Source organism: Lycium ferocissimum, chromosome 9 (genome assembly GCF_029784015.1).
Source record: "Lycium ferocissimum isolate CSIRO_LF1 chromosome 9, AGI_CSIRO_Lferr_CH_V1, whole genome shotgun sequence".
In the NCBI taxonomy this organism is placed as follows: Eukaryota; Viridiplantae; Streptophyta; class Magnoliopsida; order Solanales; family Solanaceae; genus Lycium; species Lycium ferocissimum.
Window position 1 is genome coordinate 15,377,836 of NC_081350.1, and position 17,326 is coordinate 15,395,161.

General features: G+C 38.4%; 1 long non-coding RNA gene across 1 annotated transcript; it reads right to left on the reverse strand.

The window, feature by feature from the left end:
• Positions 1 to 521: 521 nt before the first annotated feature.
• On the reverse strand, positions 522 to 1,681 carry LOC132029693 (uncharacterized). Its single transcript, XR_009407893.1, has 2 exons — positions 1,289 to 1,681; positions 522 to 989 (listed from the first exon to the last, which is right to left on the reverse strand). It is a non-coding gene; the product is annotated as an uncharacterized LOC132029693 (long non-coding RNA).
• Positions 1,682 to 17,326: the final 15,645 nt, after the last annotated feature.

Here is a 17,326-nt window from a genome sequence, read left to right on the forward strand (position 1 = left end):
ACTCCAATATTTTATAAACACAGGAAGAGCTCCTGAATGCTAGCAGAATACCTTAGTTAGTGAGTTCTGAAAGTTCGACAAGTTATCAAATACTTTCCTTAAAGTTCTTAGTTCATTTTTACCCCGAAAAGAACAAGTAAAACAAGCTACGGTGAATCTCAAAACAGAAAAAAAAAACTAGATGAGTGTCAAAGTTAATCACATATTCGACAAGTTAACGAATCAGTGGTATTTCGCTAAATGCCCTTAGTTTTTATTAGCCTTTCACATGCTGACATTCAGAATGGCTCATCTACTATCTTTTTAAAACAAAAAACAGACCCAAAAAATGTACAGAACTCAAAAAATGAACCAGGCCAGATAATCAAACGACTACATGTTAATTCTGTAAACCGAGAATGAAACGAGGAGAAGTTTTCATATATGTCTAGATTCCAACTCAAAATATACTTAACAAGAATTATCCCATCACCATAACCATGATAACATTACAAATTTCTGTGGGAAAATAAGTAGAACTATTTTAAAAAAAAAAAATATTTACTTGATCATACGAGAAGATAACAACAAGGGAATACCAAATCTGCATAGAAGCTCATATTATACTATCGTAAATCAGTAGTTTTCCCTTGTTAAATTCATGGTTTCTATAGGTCATTTTTTTCACTGATTTATGTTAGAAATAGGAACGTCACAGACTAAAAAAAAAATGACTGCAACATAGAGTTAGCCAAGCGACGAGGTTAAACACATATTCGACGAAATTAGTCGCCTTACACTAATTTACAACAAACGAGGAGAGAACACATTCCAACCAACCAAACAAAGTAATCGACGAGAAATACTTGAACGACTACATTTCTACTTCTTATAAAAATGAAAGACGAAGAGAGGACGAGTGTGATTACCTTCTCCGTGACAGTGAACTGAGGCTATTATCGTCGTCGAGTCTCGGAATCCGCTTGAAGTGGTCTTTTCTCAGCCGAGAACTAAAAGAAGGGATTTCAAACAATCAAAAACTTAGAGTGACAATCAAAACTTAGAGTAAAAAATAAGATTTTCTGAGAATCCAAGTTTTTAGAAAAGGGAATTTTATGAGGGAAAACTTGAAAAATAAAAGGGATTTTTTTGTGGTTAATCAACCTGTCCTCAACAGCCCATAGAGGGGCTGTATTTATAGCTGAAAATTAAAGGTATCAAATTTAAAATTCAAAGTAATGAATAAGGAGAGAAAATCTCTTTTTTGAGAATTCTGAAATTGAAAATGATGAAGTGATGGGATTCTCACCTTTTCAGAGGTGATTTGAAAGAGAAAGAGCCGTTTGGTGTAGCAATATTGCCGATTCTAGTTTGTATCCATCGGATTGAGAGATGGGCTGATGGATCTTTGCTCTTCCCCTTTTTCAGAGGTCTCAATTGACCTTTTAGGAGTTGTTGAGCTCTATTTTTCAGAAAAGGGAGATGGGAGAAAAGGTGATTGATGATGACAGTGGCATCGATGACCCCTTTGATCCAGCGGTCCGACGGTGGAGCCGGCGGAGAGGTGACGTGAATGGGAGACGGGTGGAGGTGATGGCTAGTTAGGGATTTCAGATTTCCATTGAATTTGGGTGAAGAATACTTGGGTCGTTTGGTTGGGATGAAAATGGGGTTGAAGAATTAGTTTGGGGATTTAGGTGGTGGCTTTAATTTTAGGTGGGCCGGGTCGGTGGATATTGGTTTGGGTCTTTTGGGCCACAGATTTTGATTTATGAGGAAAAGGGAATTGGCCCAATATTCTGGGTAGATGATTATTTCCTAACCCCTTTTCACTTCTATCAATTAATTAAAATATGCTTCTTTGTCCTAATTAATTCCCAAATAATATACACCTATATGAATTGCAATACGAGTAATTTAATATATGTATTTAGTTTTAAAATAAAGTAAAAGATGATTAATACTGTAACGAGTAGGAATAAAGGAAAAATGTCAATGCCAATATTGATATAGGAATACCAACACTATTTTTGAGTGATTTAATTGTAAAGAATGATGTTTAGTAATTTTTTTAATTATATATATAAAAAAAATATGTTGTTTGGTGATTTTTTAAGAAACGATAGAAACCTTTCTTAATTTTAGAGAAATAGTATCTAAAAAATAGTGTAGTAATTAGTTAAAATATTCCAAACTTATTTATTGGGGAATTTTCACGACTGAGAAGCATAGTGAAATTGATTAAACAAAAAAGAGGGCCAAAATTTAATGTCAACACACACACACACACACATACATACATACATACATACATACATACATACATACATACATATATATATATATATATATATATATATATGTTGATGTTGCCCTCGTTTGTATGAAGGCTGTTTGTTTTTTGTGAATGATTATTCAAAAGTTGTTTAAAGGTTCTTTGTCTTATGAATTTAGTTGGTATATATGTGCTGATGTTGTTCATGTTAGTATAAAGGCTGTTTGTTTGTAGTTTCATTGTGCTTACCATGTTATTGTGTTATCATATTAGCATAATGAAGTTTTGTTTTTCTTTTATTTTTTTGAAGTTTTGATAATTAGTTACTAGGTATTAAGAATAAAGAGTCAAAGGTAGGCGCTGATTTTGGATCTTGGTTCATTATCTCATTGAAAATCTGAGATTGTTATGTTGCAGTATTATTATAACAAAGTATAAAAGAGGTTTAGGAACATCAACTAATGAGACTAAGGGTCAAATAGGCTGAAACGAGGTAGAGATGTCAATCTCAAACCATAGTTGTTATTTTTCTGCTTATTTAGAGTCAATGAAGTATTTTCCTATTTTTCATGTGTTTTGTTAGTTTCTTGTAGATGCTGTGTTCACCTTAGTTTCATATTGATTACTTTAGGACCATTTTTAGTTTGTCAATATTATGTATACATTGATCATTGAGTGAAAAGATAAATATGTGATGCCTATGATGTATGTTCTTCACTAAGGCTGTTTCAAAGGTCATAAATGGCCCCTGTTTCTTTGTTAACTATTAGTAGATCAGACTTAGCCTAAATGATACTCTAAAATGGTCTAAGATAAGTCATATGATAAGAATAGGTTTTAAAATGAACCTAAATTGGGATTTTTCCCCTAAAAAAAAAGAAAGAAAGAGAGACCACTTATGTATTCTTTCTTTCAAAGACTGCCTGTGTGTTACCTTTAAATGACCCTCTAAAGACAGTTTGAAGACTAATTTAAAGATTTTGGAATAATAGATTTATCTTTTGTTTGTGCATATTTAGATCTAATAGAATTTTTACTCTGTCGGCTTGTGTTATCCAAAAGTAGAATTACCCTTTGGGAACTTGTGGGTGATCTGCGAACATACAACTCTAAACATACCAGATACTCAGACTCCTTGAGATGGGATTTGATATGAAAATGACCCTTTTTCTCCAAACCTCTTTGAAATTTGTTTATAAAGGATCTCTCTTAAAAGGTTTGCCAATATGAATTCTTAGTACTGCCATGAAAATAATAAACTTAGCTAATTCTGAAAATATTTAGAATGAATCTGGTTTTTTCTTTCTTGACTATGTGACCTGTAAAACCATAGGAGGAATGTTTTGTGTGTTCATATGACTCTTTTTTTTGCTTTGACTAGTGTCTTGTTTCATCATTCCTTACTATGACAAAGTATATGAAGATAAAAAATGATTTTTGAATCTGTTTTAGTAAGTTTTGAGACTGTCCAGATTAAGAATTTGCTATAGAAAAAAGTAATAAGAACTTGGGCACTAGTAGCTTACCTTTTTGGTCCTTGAAGAGTTTCAAGTGTCTTGAGCTTTAGGTGCATTGTGTGCATTTGTTAATCATGTTTTGAAACTTTTAAGGGCAGATAATATGGAGAAAATTTGGTTTCCTATTTCAAGATTGGGCAAGATGGGTTGGGGAACAGCTCGTGCAGGGGATACTGTCTTTGGATCTTTGACACTTCTTTGTACTCCATTTATTTGTAATTCTCCATGAGAGTTTTCTTTAGCTTATATTAATATAGTGCCACGATTTCTAGGATTCTTTTTGAATAACATGATTCACATAGAGACTAAGGATGAGTGGATTGGAAATAAAGATTAAAATTACACTCCAAAGTTTAGGTATAGCACCTGCTTAATTATATTTATCCTTGCTACTTGATTGGGAGTTTCTTTTGTTTAGAGGATTCATGTATAGGATTCTTTGCACCTGCTTATTTGCTTAAACCAAGACATGTCTACTGCTACATTTTTGCACTTAGGACAGTGCTATGAGTCCTTCTGTTCTAGTTTTGATTCCTTGGAGCCTGCCATTTCTTCTACTTGGAACTTCATATTATATGTGATTTGTTAGGACTATGGTTGATCTGCACTTGAACCTAGAAATAGCACTATGTCCCTCTTAGTTGCCCTTTGACTTCTTTGAATTGTGTGTCTTTCTAAGGATCTCTTTTGGCTATTTCTTCCTTTGACTCCCCTGTATGGCTCTAGGAATAAAATGAGTTAGATTATCATTTGAAAGTTTCACTAATGTCTCTATAAGACCTGATATGGTTAAATACACTTTATAACTTGCAATTTGAACCTTTGCTTGAGAATTTCTGAGTTTAAACTTGCTTTGACCTTAACTGGTAAAACTGGAAAAAGAGAATGTTGTTTATAGACCTCCCTTACTTGCCCTATTGGATTAATTGGCACTCCCTGGTCTCATCTCTCCTCAATGCTATTGTTTCACCCCTTCTTGTCACTTAAACTCTTGTTTTGTTTATGTGAAATTGCTGTTTGTGGGATTTATTGACCTCAGCCTTACCATGTTTGTTCATAGGTTTGATACATTGACTAGATTCATTGCCCATCCCTAAACACTGAAACTATGAGAACTCTTGCCTCTACTTTAGTTTAGATTAATCATGAGTTTCAAAAAGTGAAAAGGGACCTTTAGAATATGATGTGTGCACTATGTGGACACTACACTTGTATGTATTTGTTTTGGTTTAGAAGCATGTCTGGTTACTCTCTTATCCTTGACAAAGTTGTTCCTTGTTGTGCTTGCCTTGTTTGCTAGTTGAGAATCCATGAATCTAAGTGGCCTATATGCTTGATTGCTTGATAAAATCTGAACAGTTCTAAACCTGGGAAATCTGAGCAATTTTTGGGAATCTTTGAATTCCTTTGGGGAGTTAAAAGAGTTATATATAGAGTGAATATCGAAGGGCAAATAGTGTATATCGGTTGAATATGGAGGGTATGCCCTTCAATGGGTTTTGCTCTCCATATGGGGGCATATCACATAGTATATCACAGTTCAACACTTAGAAAATTTCTAGCATGATTTCAAAAGCTGGGCCAATCCAGGCCCGTACTTTAATCGGTTGATCTTTTTTTTTTTTTTGCATAATATATCCCTTTTCTTTTTTCATTTAGTCATGGGCTTAGCCCAGTTGTGTTGTAATTTAAATTGTGGCCTTGTAAATTTAATTTATGTCCTTGTGATTAGATACTAATGTATTTATACCCTTTTATTTGCAAACCTCCCCATTCATTGGTGGGTTTAATGAGGCCCACCAATTCATTTAGATCAAATCAACCGAATTTGGAGCAAAAACGGAGCGTACGTGGAATTAAATCGAGACTGATTGCACAAATATTTTCTTTTTGGGCTTGGTCAGCCCAACTCTCTACCTCATTTAAATTGCGCATTTTAAATTGATTACTTGCTTAATTATAATGCTAATTGGAAGCCTTATGTGATTGCCATGTTTTAAAGTTACCAAAAAAAATTTGCAATGAAAGATAAGACTAAATTTGCAGCATAAACGTGACTTGGGACTGATGTGAATAAAAGAACCAAAACTGCCGATTTTTATAAAACTTGGGACTGATTTGAACACTTATAAAACTTGTGGACTTATGACATATGGATTAATTTGGACCAATATTCAACACTGATAGGAATAATTATGGATATTTAGACTTAGGCTAAAAAGTAAAAAATTGACTAAAAGCTTAGGAATAAAAATAGACTACATATATGTATATTATATGGACTATAAATAGTGTATCTAAATTATTTTCTTAAAAACTATTTTCTTATACTTCGAAACGTTTTTTCCAAAACTATTTTTTGGGTGGACTTACGTAGAGTCCTACTTAGGTTAAGAGCCTGCGGGTATTAGCCTAAGTGTTCTAGTCTGATACCTTAAACGCCCAATTTTGGGCAATATTTTACCACTTTTGATTCATGAAAGACTAATTTTTATTTGCGGAAGTATAAAGCATAACTATTTTTATCATGGCCAATTTATATCTACATAAATATATTATTAGAACCCGTAAGTAAACCGCAATTGAGAGGTTCCTTAATACCGCGGTGCCTAACACCTTTCTCGGGGGATCACCACAACCCTTACCTAGACTCTGTGTAGATTAGTTTTCTTTTAAAATAATCGTAAAATAATTGTTTTAAATGAACCCTTTTCGACTTGGTTTTTCCTAATTTCTTAAAAATTAGGTGGCGATTCTAAAATAAAGTCCATTTAGAGCACCATCCACGTAGAAGTATATTTTTTCCTTTTTCCCGGTACGATTGACAACCGTACTTCCCCGGGACACTTTACTTTTTAAATGAGGCAAGTGCAAATACGAATCGGAAAAACTACGACACGCTAAAGATGGCGATTCCTTGGGGACAATTTAAGGTTCTAACCATAAGGGTTCCAATTATTTATATGTTTGTGTGATATAAATTGTTTAAGTGGTATAAATTGTTTATGTGTTTAAAATTCCGCAAAATATAGCGTCATTCATGCATGCATACTCCGCCACTCCGGCATTTATTTTATATTTTTCTAAAGGATGACGATGCGGGATGAGCGGTGGTCACACCTTCACTAAAAGACCTTTAATATCTTCTTTTGAGGTCTCTAAGGTCTAGCGGGTACGCGGTCATCCCACAGCCTCTTAGAGAGCCTAACCCCCAACTTGTCGCTTTGGGTAACCTGTGTCATTCTCTTGAAAATCACTGGAGAAATTAGTGTAGAACGAAGCCAAATTCCTACTGATATAGCGCATGCTGACCATAGACCGGTTCGAGTATCTCAAACCTACCTGAATCGGACAAGAAAAGACACCCTACTGTGTTCAGAAGGTATAAAAACCTGAAGACACTGCTGTAACACCCCATAAACTTGAACTAGGTGTGAATGTATAAAAATATAGTGTTAGGATGATAATTTATCTATATGAATCCATTCTTGAAGAATTCGGGTGGAAGATGGTCATTTTGAAGTCAAACCAACAATTGAAATTCTTAAGGGCTCTTAAATTCGCCTAAGTTTTGGTAGGTCTGTCTTCTGGTCGAGTTTCATGAAAATATATTGCGAATTTGGAAAACCTTCCTTGATGAAAGTTGTAGATATTTGAAATAACTTTCCAATGGTATGTTGCCCAGCCCAACAAAAGTTATGTAAAAAAAAGTTATGCCCATTTTACTAAAGCCTGTCTTCGCTGGAAATTTGGCATGTGTTATGGTGAGACATTACGGTAACACGTGTTACGGGCCGTAACACGGTACCGCAACACCTCAAAAATCGCAAGAACTCTCTGGAAATTTCCACTAAAGGCGGACCGTAACATGAAGGACGGCCTGTCCTTCGGGGGCCTCCTTTGGCCCGTTTTCACCAGAAAAATATAAATAAGGCACTTTTTTTGTTTATTCCTCCACTTTCTGAAAAACCCTATGAACGAAAATCATTCCTCCAAGTTTCCAAATCAAAGGTAAGAACATCTTTAACATTATTAATCTATTCTAGCATCAAACCCATGATTCTTAACATGATTCTCGTGACAAAAACCTAGGGTTTGCAAAGTAATCCATCTCAAAGTGACTCAAGCTCGGGTTTTGGGTGTTCTTCGCTAAGAAGGTGAATTGTTAAGATACGTAAAGCATAATTAAGGTATGTCTCCCTTTTGAAAACTTATTTTGAATGAAAATCACTTTTTGAAACTATTGTTGGAATTATAAATTTCATTTAAGGTTCTTTAATGAATGAAAAGAAAAGTAATCTTTTCGTGTTTTTTGAACTCTAATTCATGTCTAAATGGGGGTTAATGTGTGTGAGGGGACAAGCCCACATTAAAACTAGATTGCAACAAACCCTATATATGTATATGATATTATGAACGTTTTCCTTTATAAGTTAGATGCTTAATAATGATGGTTAAGGGTTGGTAATGATATTCTCATCGATGAATTAGGACATGGAATCCTTCAGAAAGAAGTTAAACGTTTCCAAAACATTGATTGGAATGACTTATTCTTTCAATATGGCATAATGAACCTTAATGGAAATTGATGATGTGACTATATTACAAATGAATTATGAATTGGCTTTTATGTCGACAAGCTCGGTTGTTGTGTTTTGCTTAGCTACTCGGGAGGAAGGTAGCCACTATGGATCCTAGCGTGATAATGCCTAGCCATTCGGGAGGAAGAGTGGCTATGGGTTATACACAGGGTGTGATTATGCCTAGCTATTCGAGAGGAAGGATAGCCACCGTTGAATTTCATATTCCGGTGTGATATGATTTAATCGCTATGATTAGGGAACCTCAAAGGTCATCCCTTCATTATGATTGATTTTTTTTTTTGGCCTGTATTGGCAAGTGTGATATTCCTATCTTTAATGGGACTGTTGTTAATAATCATGATCAACTCAAATGGCATATTTGGAGGTTGGAACTTGACTAGGACTTTATAACCTGTTTTGATAATTGTGTTTCATTGGGATAAACAAGCTGAATACCTATTTCCTTATTGTGTCACACTATCTTCAGAATTGATTTCTTTATATGTTATTACACTTTATTTTCATATCACTTATTGTCCCCGAGGCATTCACCGAGCGACGGCTCACTGCATACCATTGTTGTTTTTGTTGATACCGTAGGTAACGTTAAGAAGCGGGTTCGTGACATTCAGAACGTTTAGGAGAACTTGCTGGTGCTGCTAATTGATATGGTTGTGGGTCCCCCACCATGTTTAGTGATGTGGTGGAAAGGATTGACTAATTATTAGAGAAAGAAATAAAGAGTTGTATAGGGGATCTACCGTCGTTAAAGGATATGACGGGAGATCCGGGTCTCCTAGAGATCATTATTGGTTATTGGGACAACGACAGAATGGTGTTCAGATTTGGAGAGGTAGAGATGACTCCCACTTTAGAAGAGATTAGAGATGTCCTGGAAAGTGTAGGACGTGCTATCACATCCAAAAATAAATTAGCTCAAAATATCTTTATCCCTCACAAAACTACCCCAAAAGAAATCAAAGACATGTTTCTTTGTCAACAAAGCCGATTGAGCACAGGGACCCACCATAGCCTTTAGAGAGTTATATGGTAGGTATTCATCCAAATAGGGGTATGAGAACCACATCCTTGAGTTTTCCTCACTCCAGTCATGGGAAGCTAACCAGACATTAGCCTTTATTACCTGCCTATTGAGAACCATGGTATTTCCATAAAATGCCTCCCTAGCTATTGATACCCGGGTTGTCTTTGTTGCTCCTGATGTTCTTAGGGGGGTTACAAAAAATGGGCTTACCAATTATTTTGACATCATCCATATTATCCTATCAGATATATATCGAGCTTTGGGAGAGTGCCACAACCATTATTACTATTTCTAAGGTTGCAACCTCTTAGTCCAATGGTGGATACTTAAGCATTTGGATAAAAACGGTTTATCTACTAGCCAAGATCCAACCCTGAGAGAGGATGACTTGGGAGTCGCTGCTATACCTTGTGGGGTTCAAAAGAGGATGGGCTCACATCTTTTCTAGACTAAGAGAGAAACATATCAGGTGGAGGGTACTTGATTTTTATTCCCAGACTGTTTGCGTCAAGAGCCGTAGGCGTCCATATCTACCGCTTATGGGCATTAGGGGAATCAGACCCTACGCACCATTGAGAGTTCTTAGACAGTTTGATATGAGACAGGTTATTCCGAATATGGGTAATATGGGAGAGTTTGTACGAGATTATGAAGAGAGTCGTATCGAAGGTATAAAAGATGCTCAGAAAGATTGGAAGAATGTGATAAAAGAAGATAAGTTGGATAAAGATCCAAACAATCCAAGTCACGATGAAAATTACTGCGAGTGGCTTAGGGCCGAGTTAGCTGGTAATTGCGTCGCTCCGGTGGTCGTATCTCGTGCAAATTTCGAGGATAAGGAAGCCGTGAATGCAATTCAAGTCGAAGAATGAAACGACGAATAGAAGGAAGAGAAATGGATCATCGAGCGAAGATAGAATATGATCGAAAAAGATAATTAAGAGTTTGACGTACGAGGCAGTCGCTTCATTGAAAAGATTGGAATGGCTTGACACTTTTGTCAAAAAAGCCATGGATACAGGGACATCATTTCTAGACGATCAGAGGGGTCAGTGGATTGGGACAGCATTGATGCCAGCCCACGTAGCCATTCATACCGCCCTTCGAAGGGCCAAGAAAGCGCGAGATGATAGAGACCAGATTTCTGTCCATGGAGTGGACTTTTTCTGAATATTGCGTTTACTTTAAAAAGCCTTGTAATCCCACTTGGGAAAATATCATTAATGAAAAGCACTGGGATTTTATTTTTGGGAACAATATATTTGTTTTACATATGACACAGTGCATTTTCCACGCTAGTAGCCTGGATAACGAGGTATAGAAAAGCGAATTATATTATCTAAATGCTTATTTGATATAACTGCTTTGTGTGAAAATCATATATATTGTTGAAACTCTTGGTTGGTCCACATTCCGGTCACTACCCAAAAGAAAACCAAAGAAAATAACCATCAAAACCAATTTAGCTCCACTTTTAAAAGGTTAATTTGCTAATAGGAAATGGAGACTCCAGACAGCATGAGTGGCTCGCCTTGCGTCAATCTAGTCGGTGACGACGAGGGCGTAACAAGCGAGAAAAATCGACAATGGGATGATAGAATGGCCCCAGCCACTACTAGAATGAAAGACTGCATACAAACTACTAAGGCGTACCAATGAAAAAATGAGGGAAGAGAAACTTCCGGCTTATGTTGAGAAACTAACAAAGCAACACCCTACCAATCGATTAAACAAGGGAAAGGCACTCAAGTTCCACTCGGGAGTTATGTCCCACTCAATCAACAAGAAGGGGATTGACCCCATACCATATGGAGATGACAAACTACTTATTCCCATACGAAAGTCTATGGAGACCGCGCGAGTCTCGGCTCGAAGAGCCTCCCGTTTCAGCACAATTGTTCTTAAAGGCACAAGATCACACAACTGGGGTACACTAGTAAAGCTATCGAAACAAGAACTCTTGGAGACTTTGGGAAGCATTGGGGTGTACGTACAAAGACCAAATCTGTTGCCACCGTGCGCTCTTTCTGTGGGTTACAGAAAGTGTCTCTACCACCGACGATTCCAAAGTCATACAACAAACGAGTGCGGAGAATTGGAAATGAAGCTTATCCAATGGATTGACCAAGGGAAAATTAGCCAACTGTGGGGGCCCCACTATCTCCAGACTCATGACCAACGAAGAAATCATCTAGAAAGGATATCAAAGGTTAGGTTCTAGAGAAGCGACTTTTCCAAATTCCGAGGAGTCATACACCTGTGATCCACTCCCTGCTACTATGTAGCGTGAAATAGATAAGAGCGGATGCCCAAAACCTCGGGATCGTCCCGGGATCGAAAGAAAGGGTTTGTGTGTATCGCCATGGCGCCCCGACCATGACATTGAAGAATGTGTGAATTTCAAACTTGAGCCGGGAACGCCTCGTGAATGAAGGTCATGTTTTGGATTGTCGCGGGAGGACGAGGATAGAAGATGAAGACGAGAGAAAGACAATGAAAACCTATTTATTATGGTTGGGTAGAAAAACATAAGTACCCCTTTATTGCTTTCAATAAGATAAAGCATCCTTTTTCCCTTTTTATGTAAAAACGAAACCACGCCGACCGATGTCCCGTTGGGGATGCGGGAAGCCTATTTAAGGCACAGTCGGTGGTAGAAAAACTAAGTTTCGAGTAGTATAGGAAAAACCTATGGATGGACCTGATTTCCCTTTGGTGGGATACGTAGGCAGTCTATTTATGACTCGGTCCTTTTATAATAAAAATCTAAATCCCCCTTAGTATAGGATGGGTAGAAGCAAATCAACAATAAAAACTACTTACCAAAAAATCAGTATTATCGAAAATACAAAAAGACCAAAATACCCTTGGAATGTGAATCAATCAAGAGCGGAAATAAAATATATGATTCTATGTGCTATAAACTGATATTTTGTGTTTTGTGCTTAAATCTAATGCTAACTTGGGAGCTTTTGAGTTGTTTTCTCTTATAGACAGGGGTCGGTTCGGCACCGGTTACTCGATAAAAACCGCCGTCCTTAAACCTCAAGAAGAAAAAAACATACCTCGAAACACCACCACCAACAACAAATTCTTTAGTCGAAGGTACCCCAAATAGTTGACATAGCCGGAATGCCTTTAGAAGAGGGTCGTCGGCCCGCTCGATGAGACAATTGGCTAAAGCTAGAGAAAAAGCGGACCGCTTGAGGGCGAGAAAGAAAATGCTACTAATGATGAGGTTAGGAGACCTCCACCCACTTTCCCAAATTTGGATTTACCAATTCCTGATCATTTCCCTCAATCCCAGACTGGGGCTACTTTTGAAACTCCACTACGCCGGAATACCACCCACGTGGGGAATTCCTCCCACCAAACCACGGCTTTTTAAATACCTGCTCATGCTACAAAGGCAAATGCTTATCAAGCCCCTAGGGCAACATGAGTTCCGGTGATTCACCCTGTGCAACCAAATGTCACTTTCCAAGACCATGTCACCCATATTGACTCTTCGCCAGAACTAGAGAATATGGAAATGTTCTTTGAAGTAAGAATAGACAAGATCGAGAAAGAAATGGGAAAGAAAATTGCTGAACTGGAATATGGCTCTAAGAAAAGAGGCCGAGACACTCGACTTGTGCATACATCTGAACTCCGGCCCTCGAAGGCTTTAAAATTCTCAAATTTGATCACTATAATGGGTCGGCAATCCCCAGCCCACTTGAGGCCACTGCGACCGGCTAGTTGGAAATGGCGGAAATGAAGCTGCGCTTACGAGGTTGTTTAGTCGAAGCCCGGGGAAAAGCTATGGAATGGTTCATCTCTCAAGATATATGAAAAACATGGGAAGAAATGCAAAGTTCATTCATGGAAAGATTCCGCTTCAATGTGGAAAGTGTGCTTGATTGCTTCTCATTGGAGAAAATTTGTCAGAAATCGATTGAAACCTATCGAGAATATACTAGTCACGATCAGAGAGATGAAGCGGCACGTGTGCAACCACCTATGACCGAAGCTAAGCTGGTAACTGCATTCATACGGTACCAGGAAGCTGATTGCTTCGACAAAATGATAACTATGAAAGGGAGTTACTTTGCAGACCTAGTCACCATTGGGGAGGATATCGAAGATGGCCTCAAGACCAGCAAGATTGTTAGTGTACTAAACAGAGGAGGTGCGTCCGGTGCCGCTGGTGGCAAAAAGAAAAGAGAGGATATAGTCTATGTTTCTAGAACCACTAGCCCGAAAAGCTGAGGAAAAGAGATGACCCAAAAAAATCCAGATAACTACCAATCACCTCCACCAACCAACTATATAACCACTTCGCCCCAATATAGCCCAATCTATGTGTTCTACACACAACCTGACTACAAGCTCCACAACCAAATTATCAACTACCAACACCAAACAATAAAGCCCGACGACCAAATTATCTAATGCCGGCACCCAAATACCAAGCTACACAAAACCAGACTTTCCAGAACAAGCCTCCACCAGCAACCTATGAGGCACCCCAAAGGAAACCCATGAAGTATTCACTCCTTTGCCAGAATCAAGGACAAGTTTATTTGTCAAGCTAAGAGATGCCAGGCAAAAAAGAACTGTTCCACCAAAACCTGCTAATCCCACGGATCGATGGTACAAGCCGAATTTGACTTGTGCCTACTATTCTAACCAAGTTGGCCATGCCACTGAGTATTGCATAAATCTAAGGGAAAAAACTACAGGATATGATTGGCAATCTTGAGCTTATCCTGGAACCAACACCTTCGAATGTGGACACAAATCCACTCCCAAAGCATGGAGGAAACCAAATTCACATGATAGAAAGAGGTAATGAATGGAAAGAGAGCCTGGCGATAATTAATCCGGATATTGAAGGGTTAGAGAGCACCGTTGCCTCGATGTCTTTATAGGAGCGAGAAGAAGTGCTAAGCCCTTTGACAAAGAAGTCTGAGATATCTGCCGTAGCCAAAAGAGAGCCTTTCATGCCCAAATATCCCTCAACAGTCGCTCGAATTCATAACTGTCACGACCCAAACCAATGAATCGCGACAAACGCCTGATCTCTAGTGACCAAACACCTCTACGCTCGTATCTGCACAACACTTTCTAACAAGGACCCATAAATAACTCAATTTGGACTATGCTGCCTCAAGAAAGGAGGACCTCATGATCTCTGTACATTATATATATATAACAGTGTAGCCGACTAGGCCGCTACATATAGTGTACGTACGCAAGAATGTAGCCGACATAAGGCTACAATATCCGTCGCATAAATACGATTGTACGGTACCTCATCGGAATAAAACGGTAGAAAGGACGGGAAAGGCCCCGTCATACCCATGTGCATATACATCTCGAAAGAATGGTATACCAAAGGCAGAGACTCTCCGGGATCAAATGGAGCGCACCGACCACCGCCGGGATAGAGGTCACTGCTAAGCTAGACAAAACCCTTCGTCTACTCTCGAACCCGCGGGCATGAAGCAAAACCCCCCCGAGCAATAGAGGAGCCGCACGGATAATGTACCGAGTATGTAAAGTATAAAAGTAACGTATAAATAAGAATCATGAATGAAATCGAAACTCATAAGTCGAAATGATCGTTCGACTATATCTCGTATGACTAAATATTCGATCATATCTATACAACTCTTCATGCATTTGAACGAACGAGTATTCCGTAAGTATTTCTGCATAAATCGTAGAATCATAATGCCTCGTGGGTGCATATGCATGGCTCAATGATAATCGTGCTCATATACATAAATATAGGTCATGGTGCCGAGAAACGTTCCGCCCGATCCATATCACATATACGTGGCCGATAACGTACGGCCCGACCCATATATCATATAATAATGCCGAGGAACCACAAACCCCGATCCATATATCATCATTAAGGTGCACCACCGATCGTGTGGTAATGCATATATAACGCCTATCTCTTTTCCCCATACCCTATATACATATAATGCACGCGTATATAACTCCCCTCGGTCACGGGTCAATATGCATACGTATATGAACGCAATGCTTAACTACAATGTATACATAGAACTCTCGCAGGAAATAAGGTTATATTACCTCCGATGGACAACCTTTGAGCTAACATCATCAACATAAGTAATCTCAAGACCCATGAACAGAAGGAACAATCATACTAGGGTACAGGAATATCAAAGATCGCACTTAACGCTTCTAAGAGTAGAGTAATATGGAAGCTCGTTCAATCGCTTGTTGGCTCATAACATGTGATCATGCCAAAATGAAAAAGGGAATAACCCAATAAACCTTTGAAGTGTATCTAATCATCCAATTTATACTTCGAACTCGTAAGTCTACAATCATGAAAACATAAAGCCTTAATTAGACTTATTTACCGCACTAACTAACCATTTTAAATATAAAAAGAGCTTAACGAATTGTGGACAACATTCCCCTTGTAGACTTAACAATCCTCACAACTTCCAATTCAATCCAACATCAAACCCCAATATCCCCAAAAACAAGGCCCCTTTCATATCAAAATATATAAATCAAATTTCCCAAACATCTCTTAAAAAAACCCCCAATCACCATCTTACCCTTCATTAACCCTTTCCACTTTCATAGCTATCTTCTCTTTACTTAAAACCACTAAAATCTTAGTAATTAACCCAAATACAAAGGGTAGGAATCATTTACATATCTTGAGGGGGCTAAGATTCCAAAGGGTCAAATTCAAATCCAACTTCCCAAACTTTCCAAATTCAAGAAACCCTAGGAACCACCTTCTTCTTCCCAAAACTCGGGGTTTCGAGACTCGGATCATACCAACTCCCCGCTATTATAATGGAAATTATAAAGAGTCAACATTCTAGGGCTTTTTGATTTTTGGGGTGGAAAAAAATGAAATAAAATGTAGGGCTCTATATATATAATTTTGGGGGGAAAACGGCCCCCGGGGGGTTGGGGGTTTTAGGCCGGGTCTACCATCCATCGAACGTCGACGGTCCCTGAAACACCGTCCTTGCTCCACCTAAGATTCAGAGATGGGATGTCGACGGCGTGGGTTGGCGCCCCCCCCACGTCGACGGTCCCTCGGGGGGCCGGTTCCTGCTGGGTTTTAAAATCCCCTTTAAATTGCGAGGGCACCCGTTTAACCCCAAACCCATTATAGGAAGGACACTTACCCATACTTTGGTGCACGCGAGGGGAAGCACTTAATACTCAAAACTCGGAAAATGGGGCCCATACTAAGGGGATATACCCCGGAAAAAGCCAAAACATTCTTTTTGACAAAAACGGGAGGGTAACATTCTTTCCGAAACATTCGTCCTCGAATGTTCATACAAGTCATGGGCTATAAAAAATTTAAAGAGTCTCCCCTTTTAAATATACTAATCCCCCGCACACGGAACCCAAAATAATGCCACACCCAAAAATAAAATATACCACACCTGGCCTTACACGACCAATCACAAAAACCATAAAGGAAAAAACCCCCGGGGGGGGATGACCTCGACGGGCCTCCCAGGTGGCGAAAATAAATAGGGATTTTGTTTATTTCCCTCTTCCGCTTCCCAAGTAATTTCCTCAACATTATTATTTCTCCCCCAGCACTTTAAGAAGCCACATCTTTGGGTTTGTAATCGTCGAACCCGCCATCCAAAATAGCCAGGTTTTCCTCATAGATACTTTCCCTACTTGAATATCTTTTACCCATACAACCCTTGGAAAAAGGGTCTTCTATACACTTACGGAAAAACAAAGGGCACCCGGGGAAAAACCCCAAATTTTCGGACTTAAATCGGGAAAGGGAACTTCCCCTTTTATATGCCACCACCCCCCCTTTAAAATTCATATGGTCCTGTATCAAAGGGGTCAACTTACGTTTTTTTCCAAATCTCATTACCCCCTTTTTATAGGGGAAACCTTCGGA